Consider the following 21,514-nt stretch of genomic DNA (forward strand, 5'->3'; position numbering starts at 1 on the left):
CGGAACATGCGCAGTAGTACTGTTGGCGGCGCAAAGGAGGAAGTAATGTGCCAGTAATGCTACCAGTGGATAATCACAAGTCACCCCCCCCCCCCCCAGTTCTTTTCAGCATCATCCCCTCAGTGTCTGTCCAGCTCCATCTGGCCCAGTTCTGTCTCCAGTCCCGCAGTGTCTCTCCAGCTCCAGCCCCTTCATCCCTTCATCTTCAGCCAATAGAAAATTACCTTCTTTGTCTTCTGGCTGCTACTGCTCCGCTTCATGCCGCGTTTCCTCTCTCCCAGCGATGGGTGTCACAGTAAAAAAAAAAAGTGATTGTACGATGGAGCCGCCATACAGCAATAGCAGTTCCTGGACCCCACAGATCCATCTACACCCACTGATTGCACCGCTGCGGTGATCAGTAGGGCACAGACATCAGTTGTAGAAGGGATTTATCTGTACCTTATTACAGCTGGCGCCAGGAGGCTATTGCTTCCATTGCCTTTGGGGGTTCCGCCACTGGGTATGAGAGTAGTTAATCTGCAATGCGAGAACAGGCTGTTATAAAAGGGCTTTGTTTTCTGTCTGTCTGTATTTACATTTACCATACAAATAGTTACATTTTGTTTCTCTGTGATGATTTTTCAGGATTACATGCATTTATCAATACTTGTTCTTTGTATGCAAAGGAAAATCTAGTATTTAGCAAAAAGCATAATATACCCAGAGGTGCTTTAAGAGAGAAAGATGCCAGTGTGCAGTCTCCGATATTGCCCCATCCTCTCTGGCGGTGCAGTAGACACTGGCATTGTGCCAGTGTCTACTGCGCATGCGCAGGTCTCCGGGAACATGGCGCCCACGCCACTTTCCTGGGGACATCCTTATTGCGCATACGCGAATCATCATAAAATATCCGCCCACTTTCCAAGTGATTATTGCCGATATGAAGCCAGCGTCGGGTCATCGGGGAAGTGACTATAATTAAATGGGTGCAGGGTGTGCGGTGTGGAGTGCCCCCTGGTCCCAGGGGCCCATGTGCACCGCACACCTTGTACCCGTTGTAGATATGCCAGTGGCAATAACAAAACTTCAAAATATCAATGTCAGAGAAAGCATTAACGGCTTTGTAATTTTATTTCATTGTCTAGAACGGGTGGGGAACCTTTTTTCTACCAAGGGCCATTTGGATATTTATAAAATTCTTCGGGGGCCATACAAAAATTCTGAACTTAAAAAATGACCCTGGCCCCCAGTAGGTCTGCCCCTTAGAGGTACTGTGTGTGCGCGCCGGAGGCGCGCGTGCCAAAAAAATGGGTGTGGCCAGTTAAAATGGGACGTGATACACATATGCCCCCAATAGTGCAGTGCCAGATCCACAATTGCCCTCACAGTGCCAGGTATACAAATGCCCCTCACAGTGCCAGGTATACAAATGCTCCTCACAGTGCCAGGTATACAAATGCCCCTCACAGTGCCAGGTATACAAATGCCCCCCCATAGTGCCAGGTGTACAAATGCCCCCCCATAGTGCCAGGTGTACAAATGCCCCCCCACAGTGCCAGGTATACAGATGTCCCCACAGTGCCAGGTATACAGATGCCCCCACAGTGCCAGGTATACAGATGCCCCCACAGTGCCAGGTATACAAATGCCCCCACAGTGCCAGGTATACAGATGTCCCCACAGTGCGCCCCCCCCCCCCCCCCGTGCTGCTTACCGCTCCTTTTGGCGGACACGGAGGAGAGCGCGGCTATGTTGGGCGGCAGCGTGTAGGACTTGAAACCAGCCGCCGGTTCGAGAGCCAATCAGAGCTCGCGGACCCCCAGCCGCGGCTCCTGATTGGCTGCCGGTCCACGAGCCCTGATTGGCTCACGAACCGGCGGCTGGTTTCAAGTTCTACACGCCGCCGCCACGCTCTCCTCCCTGTCCTGACACTGACAGCTGAGACACGCTGCCGCCGGACTGAGCGGCGGCGTGTCTCACTGAGAGAACCGGGTGGGCCGGAGCAAATGGCTTCGCGGGCCTTATACGGCCCGCGGGCCGGAGGTTCCCCACCCCTGGTCTAGAACATCAGGATGACAAGTTATGTAGTATAACTGTGATGTAAACCAGGAGCACTATACAAAGTAGATGTCAGAAATTGTACATTATTCATCTTATTCCACCACACTTCTTTACTCTTTATTTCTCACTCATGTCACAGCTTACAAAAATATCATCCCAGTAGAAGTCACGGGACATAATGATCTCTTCCTTTTTGTATTTTGCTCGTTTAAAGCACTTATGCTGGATATTGGTGGTCATTCCAAGTTGATCGCTAGCTGCATTCGTTCGCTGTGCAGCGATGAGGCAAAAAAAGGCACTTCTGCGCATGCGTATGTGGCGCAATACGCGCACGCGACGTACCATTTCAGCGGCCTATGTAGTTTCACACAGGGTCTAGCGAAGCTTTTCAGTCGCACTGTTGGCCGCAGAGTGATTAACATGAAGAGGGCATTTCTGGGTGTCAACTGACCGTTTTCAGGGAGTGTTTGGAAAAACGCAGGCGTGCCAGAAAAAACGCATGCGTGCCAGAAAAAACGCATGCGTGCCAGAAAAAACGCATGCGTGCCAGAAAAAACGCAGGCATGGCTGGGCGAACGCAGGACGTGTTTGTGACGTCAAAACAGGAACTGAACAGTCTGAAGTGATCGCAAGCGCTGAGTAGGTCTGAAGCTACTCTGAAACTGCACACATTTTTTTTGTAGCCGCTCTGCGATCCTTTCGTTTGCACTTCTGCTAAGCTAAAATACACTCCCAGTGGGCGGCGGCATAGCGTTTACACGGCTGCTAAAAAATGCTAGCGAGCGATCAACTCGGAATGACCCCCTCTGTCCACTATTCATAGGTGCCATCTCTGTGCAGGGGCAGTTTAAGACAGAAGAGGGTCAGTGTGCAGGCTCCGTGCGGACCCACTCCTCTCTGGTGCACAGTAGACATTGGCTAAGTGACATAGGGGGTAATTCTGCCTTGATCGCTGGGCTGCGTTTTTTGCTGCCTTGTGATCAGATAGTTGCCGCCTACACGGGGAGGATGAATTCGCTGTGCAAGTGTGTGTTCGGATTTGTAGCAGAGCTGCACAAACTGATTTTGTGCAGTAAACAAACAAACAAACAAACAAACATCAAACAGCGCTAAAGAGAGATATGTATTTTAATAAAAGTCAATAAAATAAATATATAAATGTGTACCAGTACCGGCAATAATTTCACTTAAAACACTACATACAAAGCAGTTCTCTGAAGAAGCCGCTGACGTGATTGGAGGCGGAGAAACGCGTAAGACGTCACCCTTGGTGTCCAGCACTGGCATCCGTCACTCTGTAAACTCATCCTCTGAAAGCCCCTTGTTTTGGACCCTCCGGATATGGCACCATTAATGTGTTGAAGACACCAGGAGCCGGGAGTCCCCAAAACTGCCCCCTGCTGGGAGCTGGGCATTACGTAAAAGGTGATACAAAATACTGATGTGCCTCATTGTTTAAATCACCTCTGATTAAAATTCCTGTCCATACTAACATTGTTACCACCTTTAACTGGACAAGGAATCATCAATTTCAGTGCACTGAAAAAAGCCACCAGCACAGCTGTTTTAACTGCATGAAGTCTTTTGTCATCTTGGACTAACATACCATATGTGCATGATTATTAATCAGCCATACTAACAATTAAGCTGGAACTGCTTTGTATGTAGTGTTTTAAGTGAAATTATTGCTGGTACTGGTACACATTTATATATTTATTTTATTGACTTTTATTAAAATACACATCTCTCTTTAGCGCTGTTTGATGTTTGTTTGTTTGTTTGTTTGATTGTTTCATGTATTTTTAGGGGTTGAGTACTCCCCTTGTAACAGCTGCTGTAAGATTGGTGTTATTAATGAGCATTGGCAGAAAGTTATTATAGTTACAATTAGCTCTAGCGCCGGATTTTTGTTTTGTTGTTTGATTTTGTGCAATCTCTGCTCAGCCCAGGACTTACTCAGTCGCTGCGATTGCTTCTTGCTGATTGGGGCAAGAGCTGACGTCAGACACCCTCCCTTCAAACGCTTTGACACGCCTGCGTTTCCTGGGCACTCCCTGGAAACGGTCAGTTGCCACCCACAAACGGCCTTTTCCTGTCAATCACCTTGCGAACGCACATGCGATCAGATTTATTGCACCGTCCCGTCGCTGACCGGCAATCCCCTTTTCTGTGGTCCGTCGCGCCTGCGCATTGTGGTGCATACATATGCACAGTTCAGATCTGATCGCACGCGGTGCAAAAACGCACAGCAGCGATCAGGTCTGAATTACCCCCATAGTCTACTGCGCTTGCACAGGTCTTCAGGATCATGGTTGTGCCGTGCCTTGATCCCGGGGACTTCTCTTCTGTGCTTGTGAAAATCACCGTGAAAATGCATGGTGTACCATTTTCACTGTGATTTCTGCTGCTCTGCAGTGCTGGGATGAAGGCCAATGCAGAACGGTGGAGAAGTAAGCAGATGTATATGGGGGCAGGGTATGCAGTGTGTGGGCTTCCCTGGACCCAGGGGCCTGTGTTTACTGCATACCCTACATATTATAGATACGCCAGTGGCTCTGTGGGTACTAAGAGTACTAGCACGCCTCCAACATTTGTGCTGTTACAGCTACTTATCATACCATATGGGGTGGGAGAATAATTCGCAAACTCAATCATTCTAAAACGTTGGCTTCCATGACCCTATTTCTTCAGTGACAGGCATGCCAGTCTGAAATAGCACAGGCTAGTTTGTATGATTACATTTATATTCAATTTAGCATGGGTGATGCAGGGGATGTCCTATATTACTGTATATTGAAAGCATATCTTTAGAAATATGTATCGACACATCATAAATGTAAAGTTGCATGCTTTATGTATATATAATATACATACACCTTGTGGGAAAATTATTATTTGATGAGGCTGAATTTGGAAACTTGCCTACAGAGCAACCATTAGATCGTTATCACAGATTATTATGCCTCAGTAAACACAGAGTTGATCTTGTACTTCATGGTCAATTACTTTCAGACTATTATCGTCAGAAGAAGATCCCTTGTGGATTTTATATAAATAACATTCCCACAATAGCAAGGATGAACCCTACTTTCTGTATTCGATTGGGCGGGGTATTAAATAAATGCTTCCTCAACTGCATTAATGAAATACTGCATAAACTGTTGACAGTTGCACATCCATGTTGTCCGGTATTGTACACAACACCTAAGCCTTTTTTCACTTTATCTGCATTGGTGAGTGTCCTCTTGAAAATGGAAATGAACTTGCTCCAGTGTCCGACTGGGGCATGAAGGGCCTACTGGGGGAATGCTGTTGTAGGGGCCCATGCTTAAGGGTGTGGCCAGGCTGCACTGGGGCGTGGCCAGCCACCACAGAGGTTTGGCTAACCATTACAGAGTACATGTTCTGTACCCCTTGGAAAATATATAATAAACCATATTCTTGTGAAGTATAATGTAACATAAGTATAATGCATAATTAAAGTGCACTAGGATAGAGTCTGGAACCTGATCCCTAGAGGAGGAGGAGGGCCCACAGGCAGTGGGGCCTACCGGTGGTTTCCCCTGTGGGCCAGTCTGACCCTGACTTGCTCTGTTGCATTCCTCAATTAGGAGTATCCAAGCAGGGGTGTATCTTCCTATTGGCCAGGATAGCACTTGCCAGGGGCGCCAGCCAAGGGGGGGGGGGGGAGGAGGGGGGAGGGGGGGGGGAGGGGGGGCAGTGCCACCCACGCCAGGGGGTAGAATGGCAAAGTGGTTCTCACCGAGTACATCCCTTAGCAGTGCTCATTCACTGCAGGACTCTCAAAAGCTTACTGCACTCTGACACTCTCTGTGGGGTATATTTACTAAAATTCGTAATTTTCAGAATGAGGTTAAAGTACAAACACGTATGACATTGAATGTGTAAAATTGCAACTTTTTGAATTTATTACGCCTCATTTACTAAGCTGCCGTATTTTACATTTTCGTGTTTACCGATGTCGATGTCATTCGTAATTTTTGGCAGTGTTTTACGGGAGTGAATAGTAAAACACTGCCGACATTACAACAATGAAACTCGGCCGGATCCGTGAGATCCGTGCAGGGTTTCATTGTGCATCTTTAATAAAATGAAAAATAGTGTAAAAGTAGGGGGCAAAAATGCGTGGGGTCCCCCCTCTAAGCAAAACCAGCCTCGGGCTCTTTGAGCCGGTCCTGGTTGACAAAATATGGGGGAAAAAATGACAGGGGTTCCCCCATATTTCATAAACCAGCACCGGGCTCTGCGCCTGGCCCTGGTTCCAAAAATACGGGGGACAAAAAGCGTAGGGATCCCCTGTATTTTTGAAACCAGCACCGGGCTCCACTAGCCAGGTACATAATGCCACAGCCGGGGGACACTTTTATACTGGTCCCGGCGGCCCTGGCATTACATACCCAACTAGTCACCCCTGGCCGAGGTACCCTGGTCCCTCCCCCCCTTCAGCCACCCAAGGGCCAGGGGTGAAGCCCGAGGCTGTCCCCCCCCATCCAAGGGCGGCGGATGGGGGGCTGATAGCCTTGTGTAAAAAATGTGAATATTGTTTTTAGTAGCAGTACTACAAATCCCAGCAAGCCTCCCCCCGCAAGCTGGTACTTGGAGAACCACAAGTACCAGCATGCGGTGGAAAACCGGGCCCGCTGGTACCTGTAGTACTACTACTAAAAAAATACCCCCAAACAAACAGGACACACACACCGTGACAGTATAAGTTTATTACATACACGCACACCTCCAAACATACATACTTACCTATGTTCACACGAGGCTCGGTCCTCTTCTCCATGTAGAATCCTAGGGGTACCTGTTGAAAAAATTATACTCACAAAATCCATTGTACCTTCTGTTCTTTGTATAATCCACGTACTTGGCAAAATAAAAAAACGGAAACCCGACCACGCACTGAAAGGGGCCCCATGTTTACACATGGGACCCCTTTCCCCGACTGCCAGTGGCACCCTTCTGATTGGCTGTGTGCTCCTGTAGTGTCTGTCAGGCAGCACATGGCAGAGATACAATGTAGTGCCTATGCGCTCCATTGTGTCCAATGGTGGGAACTTTGCGGTCAGCGGTGAGGTTACTTTCGGTCAACCACTGACCGCAAAGTTCCCACCATTGGATACAATGGAGCGCATAGGCGCTACATTGTATCTCTGCCGTGTGCTGCCTGACAGACACTACAGGAGCACACAGCCAATCAGGAGGGTGCCACGACGTGGCGCTCCCTGATTGGCAGAAGGGACCCTCTTTGACAGGAGTCAGGGGGGGTCCTGGCAGTCGAGGAAAGGGGTCCCATGTGTAAACATGGGGCCCCTTTCAGTGCGTGGTCGGGTTTCCGTTTTTTTATTTTGCCAAGTACGTGGATTATACAAAGAACAGAAGGTACAATGGATTTTGTGAGTATAATTTTTTCAACAGGTACCCCTAGGATTCTACATGGAGAAGAGGACCGAGCCTCGTGTGAACATAGGTAAGTATGTATGTTTGGAGGTGTGCATGTATGTAATAAACTTATACTGTCACGGTGTGTGTGTCCTGTTTTTTTGGGGGTATTTTTTTAGTAGTAGTACTACAGGTACCAGCGGGCCCGGTTTTCCACCGCATGCTGGTACTTGTGGTTCTCCAAGTACCAGCTTGCGGGGGAGGCTTGCTGGGATTTGTAGTACTGCTACTAAAAACAATATTCACATTTTTTACACAAGGCTATCAGCCCCCCATCCGCCGCCCTTGGATGGGGGGGACAGCCTCGGGCTTCACCCCTGACCCTTGGGTGGCTGGAGGGGGGGACCCCTTGATTTAAGGGGTTCCCACTCCTCCAGGGTACCCCGGCCAGGGATGACTAGCTGGGTATGTAATGCCAGGGCCGCCGGGACCAGTATAAAAGTGTCCCCCGGCTGTGGCATTATGTACCTGGCTAGTGGAGCCCGGTGCTGGTTTCAAAAATACGGGGGACCCCTACGCTTTTTGTCCCCCGTATTTTTGGAACCAGGACCAGGCGCAGAGCCCGGTGCTGGTTTATGAAATATGGGGGAACCCCTGTCATTTTTTCCCCCATATTTTGTCAACCAGGACCGGCTCAAAGAGCCCGAGGCTGGTTTTGCTTAGGAGGGGGGACCCCACTCATTTTTTTTATAAAAAATTAACACTTTCCCACCCCTTCCCACTGATAAACATGCACGGATCTCACGGATCCGTGCATGCCTATCAGAACACGGTAAAAAAAAGCAGGTCTATTTTAAAACTGCTTTTTTTTACGATTTGTATTTATTCACGGCAGTGTTTGGCTATTGCCGGCAGTGTTTGTGAAATACAAATTTTAGTAAATGACCGAGTTCTATCAAATAACAGGCGTATTTGACCGATGGTGTATTCATTCGTATTTTTTTTCTTGGACTTCAAAAAAAATACGAATGCCCTCATCACTGCCGAGATTTGTGCTTAGTAAATTCCCTAGATGACACTTTGAAGAAAAAACACCAAATCGGTCAAAATCGGGACCTTAGTAAATATACCCCTGTGACTACAGTGACAATGATGGTGAATATAGCCAGGGAGTGTGGCACTTCCAGGTATGGGGGGGGGCGAGGCACCTCCTCTTCCTCATCCACTCCTCTTCTAATTGGTCCCACGCGGTCTGTCACCAAACACCAGCCACTACAATCAGCACCAGTCAGCAGTGCAGCATGAGCATACCTGTACATTTTCTGTGGTACCGTAGCTGCACTGCATGGTCTATCCTGGCAGTCTGGATCACAGGTTACAAAGATCTCTGTATGGAGAGGTATCTAGACCAGTCACTGCCTGTCCAGCTGTGTTGAGACTACAAGTCCCAGCACACCTTGTCAACTGGATTTGCTGGGACATCACACCTAGAGAGGGGTTTTTAACTATATGTATGTGTGCATATATCCCTGCCCGCACCCTCCTTGTAATTCCTCCTCAGTGTCCCTGCCTGCACCATCCCTGTAACTGCCCCCTCAGTGACCCTGCCCATACACTCCTGTAATTCCCTCTCAATGTCCCTGCCCGCACCCTCACCGTAATTCCCTCTCATTGGGGTAAATTTACTAAGGTGGGAGATTTTTAGAACTGGTGATGTTGCCCATGGCAACCAATCAGATTCTACTTACCATTTATCTAGCTGCTTCTAGCAGATAATAGCTATAATCTGATTGGTTGCTATGGGCAACATCACCCGTTCTAAAAATCTCCCACCTTAGTAAATTTACCCCATTGTCCCTACCCGCACCCTAACTGTAATTTTCCCTCAGTGTCCCTGCCTGCACACTCCTTGTAATTCCCCCTCAGTCTCCCTGCCTGCACCCTCCCCATAATTCCATCTCAGTGTCCCTGCCTGCTCCCCCCTCGTAATTCCTCCTCAGTGTCCCTGCCTGCACCCTCCCTGTAATTGCCCCTCAGTGTCCTTGACCTCAGCTTCCCCGTAGCCCCTTCCACTCATTTTCCCTACCCAAACCCTCCCTGTAAATCCCCCTTAGTGTCCCTGATCTCAGCCTCCCTGTGACTCACCCCTCAGTGTCCCTGCCCACACCCTCCTGTAATTCAACCTCAGTGTCCCTGGCCGCACCCTCCCCGTAATTCCCCCTCAGTGTCCCTGCACGCACACTCCTGTAATTCCCCCTCAGTGTCCCTGCCCACACCCTCCCTGTAATTGCCCCTCAGTGTCCCTGACCTCAGCCTCCCTTTAAGCCCTCCACCTCATTGTCCCTACCTACACCCTCCCTGTAATTCTCCCTCAGTGTACCTGACCTCGGCCTATCTGTAACCCCCCCTCTGGGTGGGGGAGGTGGGGGGAGCTAGTTACTTACTTTGCCAGGGGCGCTCAGATCCCTAGATACACCCCTGTATCCAAGGCCCATAAGGTAGCAGGACTCAAATACTCTGGGACTTCATAAGCAATATACAATACTTAACAAGCAGATTATTTTTTTTCATTACATCATTACTGGTAATATTTTCAGGACCTTCTTTTCAGGTATGTATGAATTATTACTGATCAAAATAAGCCTATCTTCTATTACAATTCAAATTTGGTATGCTTGTTATTGTGCTGTATAATGCTCACACATCTACAATACATATAGGCATCTACATGTGTGTGCATATGTATGTATATACAAATATTTGAATACACACATTCATCAACCATAACATTAATTAAAACCACTATCAGATGAATGGGTCAGAGCATCTCCAGATCTTGTGGGGTGTTCCTGATATATAGTGGTTAGTACCTACAAAAAGTGGCCCAAGGAAGGACAACCAGTGAACTGATGACATGGTTACGGGAGCCCTATGCTCATTGATGCCACAGAAGAACTAATGCAACACAAATTGCAGAAAAAGTTAATGCTGGCTATGATAGAAAGGTGTCAGAACTCCCAATGCATCGCAGATGTACATGGGGCTGCACATGGGGCTGTGTGGTATCGGTATGGGATCCTGGCGGTAGGCATTTTCGGCGGTCAGGAAACTGACGCTGGGAACCCGACAGCCAGAATCCCGGCAGCGAGTGCAGAGTATCCCCTCACGGGTTCGCTGAGCTCGCCACACTTTGGGCCTGGTGGAGACCTTTGGCTGCCACACTATTATATTTCCCATTGGGTGGTGGTGTGGAGTAGGCATACTGGGCTTGTGTCAGGATTTTCCCAGCTATCGGGATTTCGGCGTTGGTATGCTGACCACAGGGTCCCAACAGCTGGTACTTTAACCACATCCCAGCCGTGTAGCCACAGACTGGTCAGAGTGCCCATGCTGACCTCTGTCCAACACCGACAGAACCTACAATTGTCATATCAGAACTGGACCCTGGAGCAATGGAAGAAGGTGGGCTGTTCTGATGAATCATGTTTTCTTTTACATCATGTGGATGGCCGGGTTAGTGTGCACCATTTACATGGGGAAGAGATGGCACCAGGATGCACTGTGGTTAGGAGGCAAGCCAGTGGAAGCAGTGTGATTCTCTGGGCAATGTTCTGCTAGGAAACCTTGGGTCCTGGCATTCATGTGGATGTTACTTTGACACGTACCATCTCCATAAACATTGTTGCAGACCAAATACACTCCTTCTTATTAACAATATTTCTTGATTTACACCCTGCCACACTACAAAAATTGTTCAGGAATGATTTGAAGAATAAGTCAAAGAGTTTAAGGTGTTGACTTGGTCTCCACATTACCCAAATCTCAATTCAATTAGCATGTGTGGGAAATGCTGGAAAAACAAGTCCGAACCATGGCATCCCCATCTCGCAACTTATAGGACTTAATGAATCTGCTGCCAACGTCTTGGACGGGTTAGAGCTGTTTTGATGGCTCAAGGGGGACCTACACAATATTAGGGAGGTAGTTTTAATGTTATAGCTCAGGGGTATATAAACATATATACAAATGAACAAAAGATCTGGAACTCCCTGTACAAATAATGGCTTCACCACATTGCAGCTCCTGATTGGCTGCCGGTACGCGAGCTTCGATTAGCTCACAACTGGCACCAGATTCAAAATGACGGCACCACTTCCTCTCATGTGGCTGCCTGCCAGAGGATTCCCGAACAGCAAGCCCTGTGCATGTAGAGTCTTGTGGATCTCTCCCCGGCCTGGACAGCCGCTTCTGTTGAGATAGTGGTGGGTGCTGTGCTTGTGATTAGGGAGGCCAATCCCGGGATCGGGATCGGCGGGATCCCGGGATTTAGGCCCAAAAATGGCCGGGATTCAATCCCGGGATTGGAAGCTTCAATCCCGGGGATTGAGGGATCAGCGTTGAGCGTCCTCAGGACGCTCAGACGCTGCCCGGCTCCCTCCTCCTGTCTCCCCCTGCGCAGCGTGACCTTTGCCTGTGAGGTCACGCTGCGCTTTCAGCAGCTGCCGAGCAGGAAAGTACGGCGGTCTTCACCTGCCGCCTCCCCCCGGCTCACCCTACACTCACCAGCTGCCTCCTCCCGGCTCCCCTACACTCACCCGCCGGCTCCGCTGCACTCACCCGCCGGCTCCTCCTCACCCGCTGCCTGGCTGTGCAGGTTTGTACGGGTTTTTTTATGTCTGCAGGGCGGGAGGGGCAGCCGGACACAGTCTAAAGCCATTCCCGGGAATCCCGTGATTGACCATTTTTCAATCCCGATACCCGGGATTGAAAAAATGGCCCGGGATTGGCTTCCCTACTTGTGATAAAGGGAGTTTATGAGGTGCTGCAGTGACTTCCATCATCTGGCTACCAGTGGCACAAGTTTGACGGTTCTGCCTCTGAGTATACAGCACATCATCAGTCGGCTTGGGAGACCCACTACAGAAACCGGGACTTGCGGGCCTCACTACTGTACAAGAACATCCTGGTTGGTAAGTGCTACAGCATTAATTCACACTAATGTACTTTGCCCTAGTGGGTATTGTACTGACATAATTACATCTATCTGTGCTACCTGCTGGATAAGACTTAATTTCTATTGCAAGCTTCCCACCTGGATATGTTCTAAGTACAAAAGAAATATATAAATAATCAGGCCTTATGGATATTAAACAAAACCTGAGGCATTTCATATTCTTTTGGACCTAAGAATCTACTGAGTGTTTTTAAGTACATTATGTTTGTTTTTGGTTACAAATATGTCATTACTGTGTAGCATAATGTATAAGGCGCACTACTACTGCGTGGCATAACGTACTATAAAGGGCACTACTACTGTGTGGCGTAAGGTGAATGGGCTCTGTGTAGCGAAATGTGAATGGGCTCTGTGTGGCATAAAGTGATTAATTGACTACTGTGTGGTGTAACATGAATAAGGGACACTACTGTATTGTGTAATGTGAATAAGAGACACTACTGTGTGGTGCAACGTGATTAAGTGAAACTACTGTGTGGGGTGGTGTAATGTGAATAAGGGACACTGCTGTGTGGTGTAACATGATTAAGGGACACTACTGTGTGGTGTAATGTGAATAAGGGACACTACTATGTACTGTAATGTGAATAAGGGACACTACTGTGTGGTGTAACATGAGTAAGTGACAGTACTGTGTGGTGCAATATGAATAAGGGACACTACTGTGTGGTGTAATGTGAGTAAGGTACACTACTGTGTGGCATAATTTGTGGCTACTATTGTGTGGTCATGCCCCTTCCCAGCGAGACCACACTTGATTTTTTCAGTGCGCAATCTCCCTACTTTTGTTGAGGATGGGAACACCAACTTTATGTTCACAGGGCACCAAAATGTCTAGTTACAGCTCTGCTTTGGTGTACACAGATGTGTCCTCCTCTGATCAGCACCATGTCCTAAATAATTTAAGCCTCTACAACTGCTAGAGCTTGGTCAATTGGGAAAATGGCTTCCCTTTTCTTTCTGTGTCACCTACACCAATGAAGTGCCAGCTCTACCTAACAGAACCAACCAAATACCAAATGTCTGACTATGGTGGGCCTGTGTGTTTTAAATACCATGGCCTATTTTTAGTCCATGTCCGGCCCTGCTGTGTGTTCTGTGTAGAATTAAAAATGCACGGCTCTGATGAACTTGCAAGGATTTCTCCGAGCATTTTTATTTTTCCTTTTATGTGTCATTGGTTCCAAGCATTGCTTATTCTGCTCAGAGTGATCACATGTAGTGTGCCTAAAATGTCTGCCTCACCTGGATTCTTCATGGGTAAAATTAACAGTCCTTGCAACTGATGACCGAAAATGGTTGATGAAAAATGTGGATTATCTCAGTTGTCTCTGTATTCCATGCAAAGCTAAACCTCTTTTTTGCTCTTAGGACCTTATTCAGGTTTGATAACAAACCAAAATTGTCAGTAACTGGGCAAAACCAAGTTGCACTGCAGGTGGGGCAGATGTAACATGTGCAGAGAGAGTTAGATTTAGGTGGGGTGAAATAGCAGTGTAAAAATAAAGCAGCCAGTATTTACCCTGCACAGAAATAATATAACCCTCCCAAATTTAAATCTGGGTTGGGGGGGGGGGGATGTGATTAAAAAAAAATTGGGGCTCCCCAATGATTATCCCACCCCCCACAAGGGGAGAGTTCTTACCGCCGTCTCACCGAAAAAAGGCTTCCACCGTTGCGTGCTGCTCATGTCCTGCCCCCAGCGATTACCCCACCTCCCACAAGCGGGAAACGCTTACCGCCAAATCACTGTGAAAAGTATGCCGCCGCTGCGTGCTGCCCATGTCCTGTGTCCTGGCTGACTCTTCACACAGATGCATTACTGGGATGCATCTGAGTGAAGAGCTGGCCAGGACACAAGACATGGGCAGCACGCGTTTCGCGGTGATCCGGCGGTAAGCTCTCCCCAGCGCCTGCGCCTCTGTTATGTTTTGGGGGTGGGGCATGCTGCCCCCTTGTCCCCCTCGTTCCGACGCCCCTGCTCATGCCATTTGTTAAGAGCCTTGAGTCCTTTTGGAGAAAAAGCGTTATAGAAATAAAATTCTTCTTATTCTTATTATTATCATTAGTGTTATATCTTCAGTGATAAATAATAATGCTGTCCATGAGATCATTTGTCCCATGTTTTATATAGAACCAATATCTTGGCTAATATTGTACACTTGCTTATTTAGATTATATGATTTTTCTTTTTAGCTTTGTCTTGACTGTTTATTATGTTCAGGGGTTCATACTATAGGTCAGTGCTTCCCAAACTTTTTTGAATCACGGCGCCCTAGAGTATCACAATTTATTTCACGGCACCCCTAGGCCAAAAGTTTCTTATTGAATAATATAGAATTAAGTATTACATTAAGTAAATTGTATTTATGTCACCCTTAGGTTCAGTTATGTGGTGAGGTACAGGATTCACTTCTGTTTGTCCACATACTTTATAATTGGCAGCCACCTGCGCTGGTTTTGCCTATTACATTGACCATAAATAATTTTAATTGGTCCTGGACCACCAACCCAGGGCACCCCTGCAAGTACCCCAAGGCACCCCAGGGTGCCTAGGCAGGCACACAGTTTGAGAACCCCTGCTATAGGGTTTAATACTATTTATATATTTTTTTAATGGAATAGGCAGCAGAAAGTTAAAATAATATAAATATATCTGATGTCTTTATCCAGTACTTGACAAATCTTATCCAGTAATTTCTACTTTTAGCCACAGTGTTCCTATAAATAAGAAACATTTACACGGAGTATAACTGCAGTAGATGTAGTGCATTATTTTTAAAGAAAGGATACAAAAAAAAAACTGAAGTAGAGGTGTGTCAGGGAAAATACTTCACTTTAAGTTGTTTCATGTTCCAGAGCAGTTTCCAAATTTAGAAACTTCTTATCCTGAGGAACCACAAAAATGTTTCTTTGTAAACAGTTAGAGTTAGAATGCACTAATAATTTACATATGTGAGTATGTCTGCAGGGGAGCAAGAACATGGAGTTTCTGTGGCTTAAGAAAGAGCGCAAATGACAGCTTCCTCTATGATTTTTTTTCTCCAAACACACTTAATGCTTTCTTTCAGTGATTCATTCATTTAATGTCTTCTTTATAATTTGAGCTTGATTTACTTTTCAGTGGGTTAATATTTACTTTGCTATTGCATATGTAATTAACTATATAAAGAAGACAGAATGCTTTTAACTGGTTCTTTTTATTATTATTTTTAAATTTGTATGTATTCTGTTCTACTGGACCACCAGGACCTTAACTAGGGCTGTGCCATCTGTGCCTGGCCCACAGTGCATATACACTGTGGGGCGCAGAACTGCCAGCAACACCCTCACTGCCACCCAGCTACTTCTAACATAGGGGGTAATTCAGATCTGACTGGTGGGCAGTGATTTTTGCAGCTGCGATCAGATAGTCGCCGCCTGCAGGGGGAGTGGGTTTTTGTTGTGCAGGTGTGCGTTCGCATGTGTAGCAGAGCTGCACAAACTGATTTTGTGCAGTCTTTGCGCAGCCCAGGACTTACTCAGCCACTGCGATCACATCAGGCTGATCGGGGCCAGAGCTGACGTCAGACACCCTCCCTGAAAATGCTTGATCCTGCCTGCGTTTTCCCTGGCATTCCTAGAAAACGGTCAGTTGCCACCCACAAACGGCCTCTTCCTGTCAATCTCCTTGTGAACGTCCGTGCAAATGGATTTTTCGCACCATCCCGTCACAGGGCGCCAATGTCTGTTGCAGCCGTGTGAAGCGCCAGTGTAGTGTGGTGCATACACATGCGCAGTTCGGATCTGATCGCCCGCTGTGTGAAAATGCACAGCAGCGATCAGATCTGAATTACCCCCATAGGTAGCCGGACGGCAGGCAGTGCTGCAGCTGAACTTCCCATCCATCGTCATGCTCCGACCCACCCAGATTCCCCTTCTGTGTCCGCCTCCAGCCCACCCACAGTGCACTGTGCTGTGAAGAGCAGGGCACTGTGCTGTGAAGAGCCGCATCGTTTGGGCGGGAGAAAGAAGAGGACACTGAGGCTGAGTAACTGAGCAGTGGCAGGAAATAATCTAAGTCAGTCACTCCCTCCCTCTCTCCTCACACAGAAACTACACCCAAGGGTGGGGGGGAGGTCTAATGAGAAGGAGGAATGAGGTGTAAGGGAGGAATACATACGTTTAACCGGCAGCCGGGATCCCGGCTGTCATGATCCCGGCCACCAATATGCCGGCAGCAGGGTGAGCACTAGAAAGCCCAATGTGGGCAATGTGACTCGCTCTTGGACACCCATAGAGGGAGAAAAGCCTGTGGCGCAGGTATTCTGGCAGCAGCATTTCACCACCTGCCCGGATTCCGGCATTGGCATTGTGACCGCCGGGATCCCGACAGACGGTCTCGTGATTTCCTCACATAAGGGGCTCTACCAGGCATAATGTATAGGTGCTCTACCTGGTATAATGTATAGGTGCTCTACCTGGCATAATGTATAGGTGCTCTATCTGGCATAATGTGTATAGGGGGTACTGCCTGGCATAAAGTATATAAGGGGTACTGCCTGGTGAAATGTGTATAAGGGGTACTACCTGGCATAATGTGTATAAGGGGCTCTAGCTGGCTTAATGTGTATAAGGGGCTCTACCTGGCGTAGTTTTAAGGGGCTCTACCTGGCATAACTTGTATAAGGGACTCTACCTGCCAATACGTGTATAAGTGGTACTCCCTGGCATTACATGTATAAGGGGTACTGCCTGGCGTAATGTGAATAAGGGGTACTTCCTGGTGTAATGTGTATAAGGGGCTCTACATGCCGTAATGTGTATAAGGGGTACTACTGTGTGGTGTAATGTGAATAATGGACACTACTGTGCGATGTAATGTGAATTGGTACTATTCTGTGGTCGCACCCCTTCGCCATGCAGCCACATTCCTATATTTTGCTGCGCGCCTTTTGTGCATACTGTACTAGTTTTACATATGAGGGGGGCACTAATTCTCTCTCTGGCAGAGGGCACCAAAATGTCTAGTTGCTGCATTGTGGACAATGAGGGTTTGTTAAAGTTATTTATATATGGAAATTATTTTAATATTACAGTATCCTTTTAAATACAATTTATATATTAACCGCATTGTGCTTTATTTCAGATTACAACTATACTTTACTTAAGTACAAAGGAGAGGGACAAAAGAGCAGATGAAAAGCAATGGTAGCATTAAAGGCCTGTGCTATTCAGCATTGGGTTCGTTACTCTAGGGCGTTGGCGTGGGGGCGAACAAATGTGTGTCCCCTACCTAAAGATAATTGCCATCTTTGCTTTAGGTGCCAGCATAATTATAATAAATAGATGCACCATTATAATACAATGATTAATAAAGTAGTGCCCTCTATTTAAAGAACTAATATAATATTTCTCCCTTGTGTTAAAAATACCCACACCACTTTTTACTTTACACACACAGTATGCTGGCACTATTTTATTTATTTTATTATAATGGGACAATATTATATTATTTCTATAAATAGGGGCTGTGTTTAATCAATCATTGTATTATAATGCCACAATGAATATGAATAATTTGTAAGGAGACACACTATTTATTATAAATACCCTGGAACTCACAGCTCAGGAGAACCAGTTGAGCCTAATGTTATTCAGCAGTGCCCCTCAAGCCCTTCCCCCAGAGTAAATTTCCATATGTTTAATGTATTTATTTGTTATCAGTATAATAGTTTGCACAGCTCTTTCATGACACCCTTGCACAAAAAGGACTGTGCAAGGGATTCATTACTCAGCCCTCTCTTTAGAAAGAGTTTGTGAAAGTGCCCTAACATACCCTCAACATTTTACACATAAAAACCGGTACAAATCAGGAAAAGGGGCGTGGCCAAGGGTAAAGGGGGCGTGATCACACCCCTTTTCCTATACTTTCAATGGAGGTTTGGAGAACTAAAAATCAGTACAGAACATAAAAAAAGGTACTGTACCTGCCAAAAAGGTACAGTTGGAGGGTATGCCCTAATTCACTGACAGTGGTGCATCCGAGGCACAAGCACTTGGGAATACATTTTTTAGGATACAGGGGCACAGAAAGGCATAATAATTGAATGAGTAATCACTCATCCTCATCCCCCCAAAAAAATATTTTTATATTTTATGTAAACAAATTAACAAGTGCAAGGCTTCCATCAGAAATTGTGGGGCCCGGGCAGTGTCGGACTGGGGCATGAAGGGCTCACCAAATGTAAAACAGTGGTAGGTGGTTAGTCTCCAGAGGGGTTGTGGCCAGCCACCACAGATGCTTGGCTAACAATTAGTGAGTGCATGGGCTGAGCTCCTTGATAAATATATATAGTAAATACTGCTTGCTAGTGCATGCATAACAATTTGCCAGATTACTAACAACAATGCACTTTAGAAAATACACCATGGGGGTCATTCCGAGTTGATCGTAGCTGTGCTAAATTTAGCACAGCTACGATCTTCTTCCCTGACATGCGGGGGGATGCCCAGCACAGGGCTAGCCCGCCCCGCATGTCAGTCCGGCCCCCCCTCACAGAAGTGCAAAGGCATCGCACAGTGGCGATGCCTTTGCACTTCAAGAGTAGCTCTCGGCAAGTGCAGCTTTAGCGTGCTGGCCGGGAGCTACTCATCGCTCCCCGGCCCGCAGTGGCTGCGTGTGACGTCACGCAGCCGCTGCGGCCCACCCCCCGTTCGGTCCGGCCACACCTGCGTTGGCCGAACCAAACCCACGAAACGGCGGCCAAACGTCAATCAGGGACACATTCACTCTGCTGCGTTAAAACGCAGCGAGCGAACGGGTCAGTATGACCCCCCCATAGTCCTGTGCAGTGTAAGGTAACATATGTATAATGTATAATTCAAGTGCACAGTCTGGAACCCTAGAGGAGGAGGTGGGCCCCCAGGAAGCGGGTCCCACCAGTGGTTTTTCCTGTACTCCTGTGGGCCAGTCCAACTCTGGGCCCGGGATTGGGGGTGGATCTGTGGATAATGTAGAGGGAGCTACAGAGGGGCTGGGGCAGCAATTGGTGTGTAACACTTTTTTTTTGTTTTAAATATTAAAGTTTGGGCTGTTGGTTGGGTGTTATTATAACATGCCAATCTATCATATAAATTATATGTTACCCTAGCCCTGCCTCAGCCACATCAATATGATACTTAAATACCTTTATGGCAGCTCCACCCAGTGCCAGATTAAGGTGCTCATGGCCTGGAGCTGAAACTTATGAAGGGCCTATTGTGTGCTGTTTCAGGGGCGAGGGCGCTGGCGTATCTATAATGGGGGCAAGGTGTGCGGTGCATATGGGCACCTGGGTCCAGGGGGACCCACACACTGCATCCATTTGATTATACTCACCGCTCCGTCGGTCCGACTCCAGCTGCGGAGCTTCAAATATCACTCAGAAAGTGGCAGCCCTGGCCATTTTCCGGTGATTCGTGCATGCACAATAAACTTGTCCCCGGGAGCGCAGAGCGGTGTGTGGGGGTGTGACCAGCATGGCGTGGGGTGACCAGTTGTGTATTTAATATGTGTGTGTGTGTGTGTGTGTGTGTGTGTGTGTGTGTGTGTGTGTGTGTGTGTATGTGTGTGTAGGCAAGTTTGAAAAATATAAAAATGTATCTATCTATCTATCTATCTTTCAATCAAGAAAGATAGATATAGAGAAGATAGATTAGTAGATAGATAGATAGATAGATAGATAGATAGATAGATAGATAGATAGATAGATAGATAGATAGATAGATAGATAGATAGAATAGTGTCACTGGGGGTCATTCAAAAAAATTTTAAGCGCCCAACAGAACTAATCAATTGTTTTGCTGATAGGGCATGACTGCATGATTTCTGCTCACAGCTTCACAGAAATCTGCAAAAAATTGGCATTTCATCAGCATGCACAATAGTTTATATGGGTTTAGCGATTTACGCAGCTAAACCCAGTGCTTTTGGGTGTGATAAGTAATGGGCACCCGCGATACTCGCTTCCATTACAGTTGAACAGCTGTAGGGCACCCAGTACTTAAGGGCGCGCAAGGACCATTTGGATTTCCTCAACTATGTTCAAGGACACAGTGCGTCTCATCTAAATTACTGTAAGATTGTATGTGTTTGCGTGTATGTGTATAATATATATGAGGAAAATGCATAAAGCATTGAAACGTTGCTGACATTTCACTGTCTCAAGTCGTATCATTTGACAGTCGCCTGGAGTGCCGCACATCTCTGTGTATTTATATATATATATATATATATATATATATATATAGTGACAAGAACACTGGAATAGTGTTTGAGGGCAGGTATGTTTGTCCCAGGTTCTTGTCTTACATGTTTTAGAAAATGAAAACTTCTAGGAAAATGTTTTGTTTTGTTAGAACCTTTTCAGTTCTCTGGAAAAGCTGGATAGGAGCCCTGAGAGAGAGAGAGGGCAAGTTCTAGACATTGGGCCCAGTTCGGATCTTTGACCTCACAGACGGTTAATCAGGGCTTTCAGCTGTGCAAGAGCCTTATAGGGCTGTTAGCCTGATCAGTGTGTGCAGACTACCTGGGAAGACTGCAGAATCTCTGTGAGAGAAATACACTTCCTTATACAAGTGAGCCATACAATATTGACTGGAAAACTCTGTGTTTTTGTTTAGAGACAGTTAGGAACGTCTTGTGTTTAGTTAGTGCTGGACAGGCAAGGTATTTTCTTTTGATGTTTGTTTTATTTTCTGTTAAATAATACTGGTTGTGACCAGTTGCACCACAAACTAGACTGGTATGATTTCTCAGCTGCTGCTTGCTGCCATCTACCCCAGGAAACGGCATCCGGTATATATACATATAATTATATAATAATAGCAGAAGCGACACTCACAGATCTCTCATGTAAAGAAGATGTCAAAACTACTTGCTAAAGGTCGAAATATACCGAAACGTTAAACGGAACAAGAGTGTTCTTTGTCGTCTTGTTTACTTGAGGAGCCGAAATTCACATTATAGCACACGGTATGAGCCGAAATTCACATTATAGCACACGGTATGAGCCGAAATTCACATTAGAGCAC

The 21,514-nt window shown here is 46.7% G+C and overlaps 1 protein-coding gene across 2 annotated transcripts in view; it reads left to right on the plus strand.

Moving 5' to 3' along the window:
- The window catches only part of AHRR (aryl hydrocarbon receptor repressor), a 682,994-nt gene that overhangs the window by 274,464 nt on the left and 387,016 nt on the right, over window positions 1-21,514 (plus strand). The gene's annotated exons all lie outside the window — the stretch shown is intronic.

The sequence above is a fragment of the Pseudophryne corroboree genome, chromosome 5 (genome assembly GCF_028390025.1).
Source record: "Pseudophryne corroboree isolate aPseCor3 chromosome 5, aPseCor3.hap2, whole genome shotgun sequence".
Lineage (NCBI taxonomy): Eukaryota > Metazoa > Chordata > Amphibia > Anura > Myobatrachidae > Pseudophryne > Pseudophryne corroboree.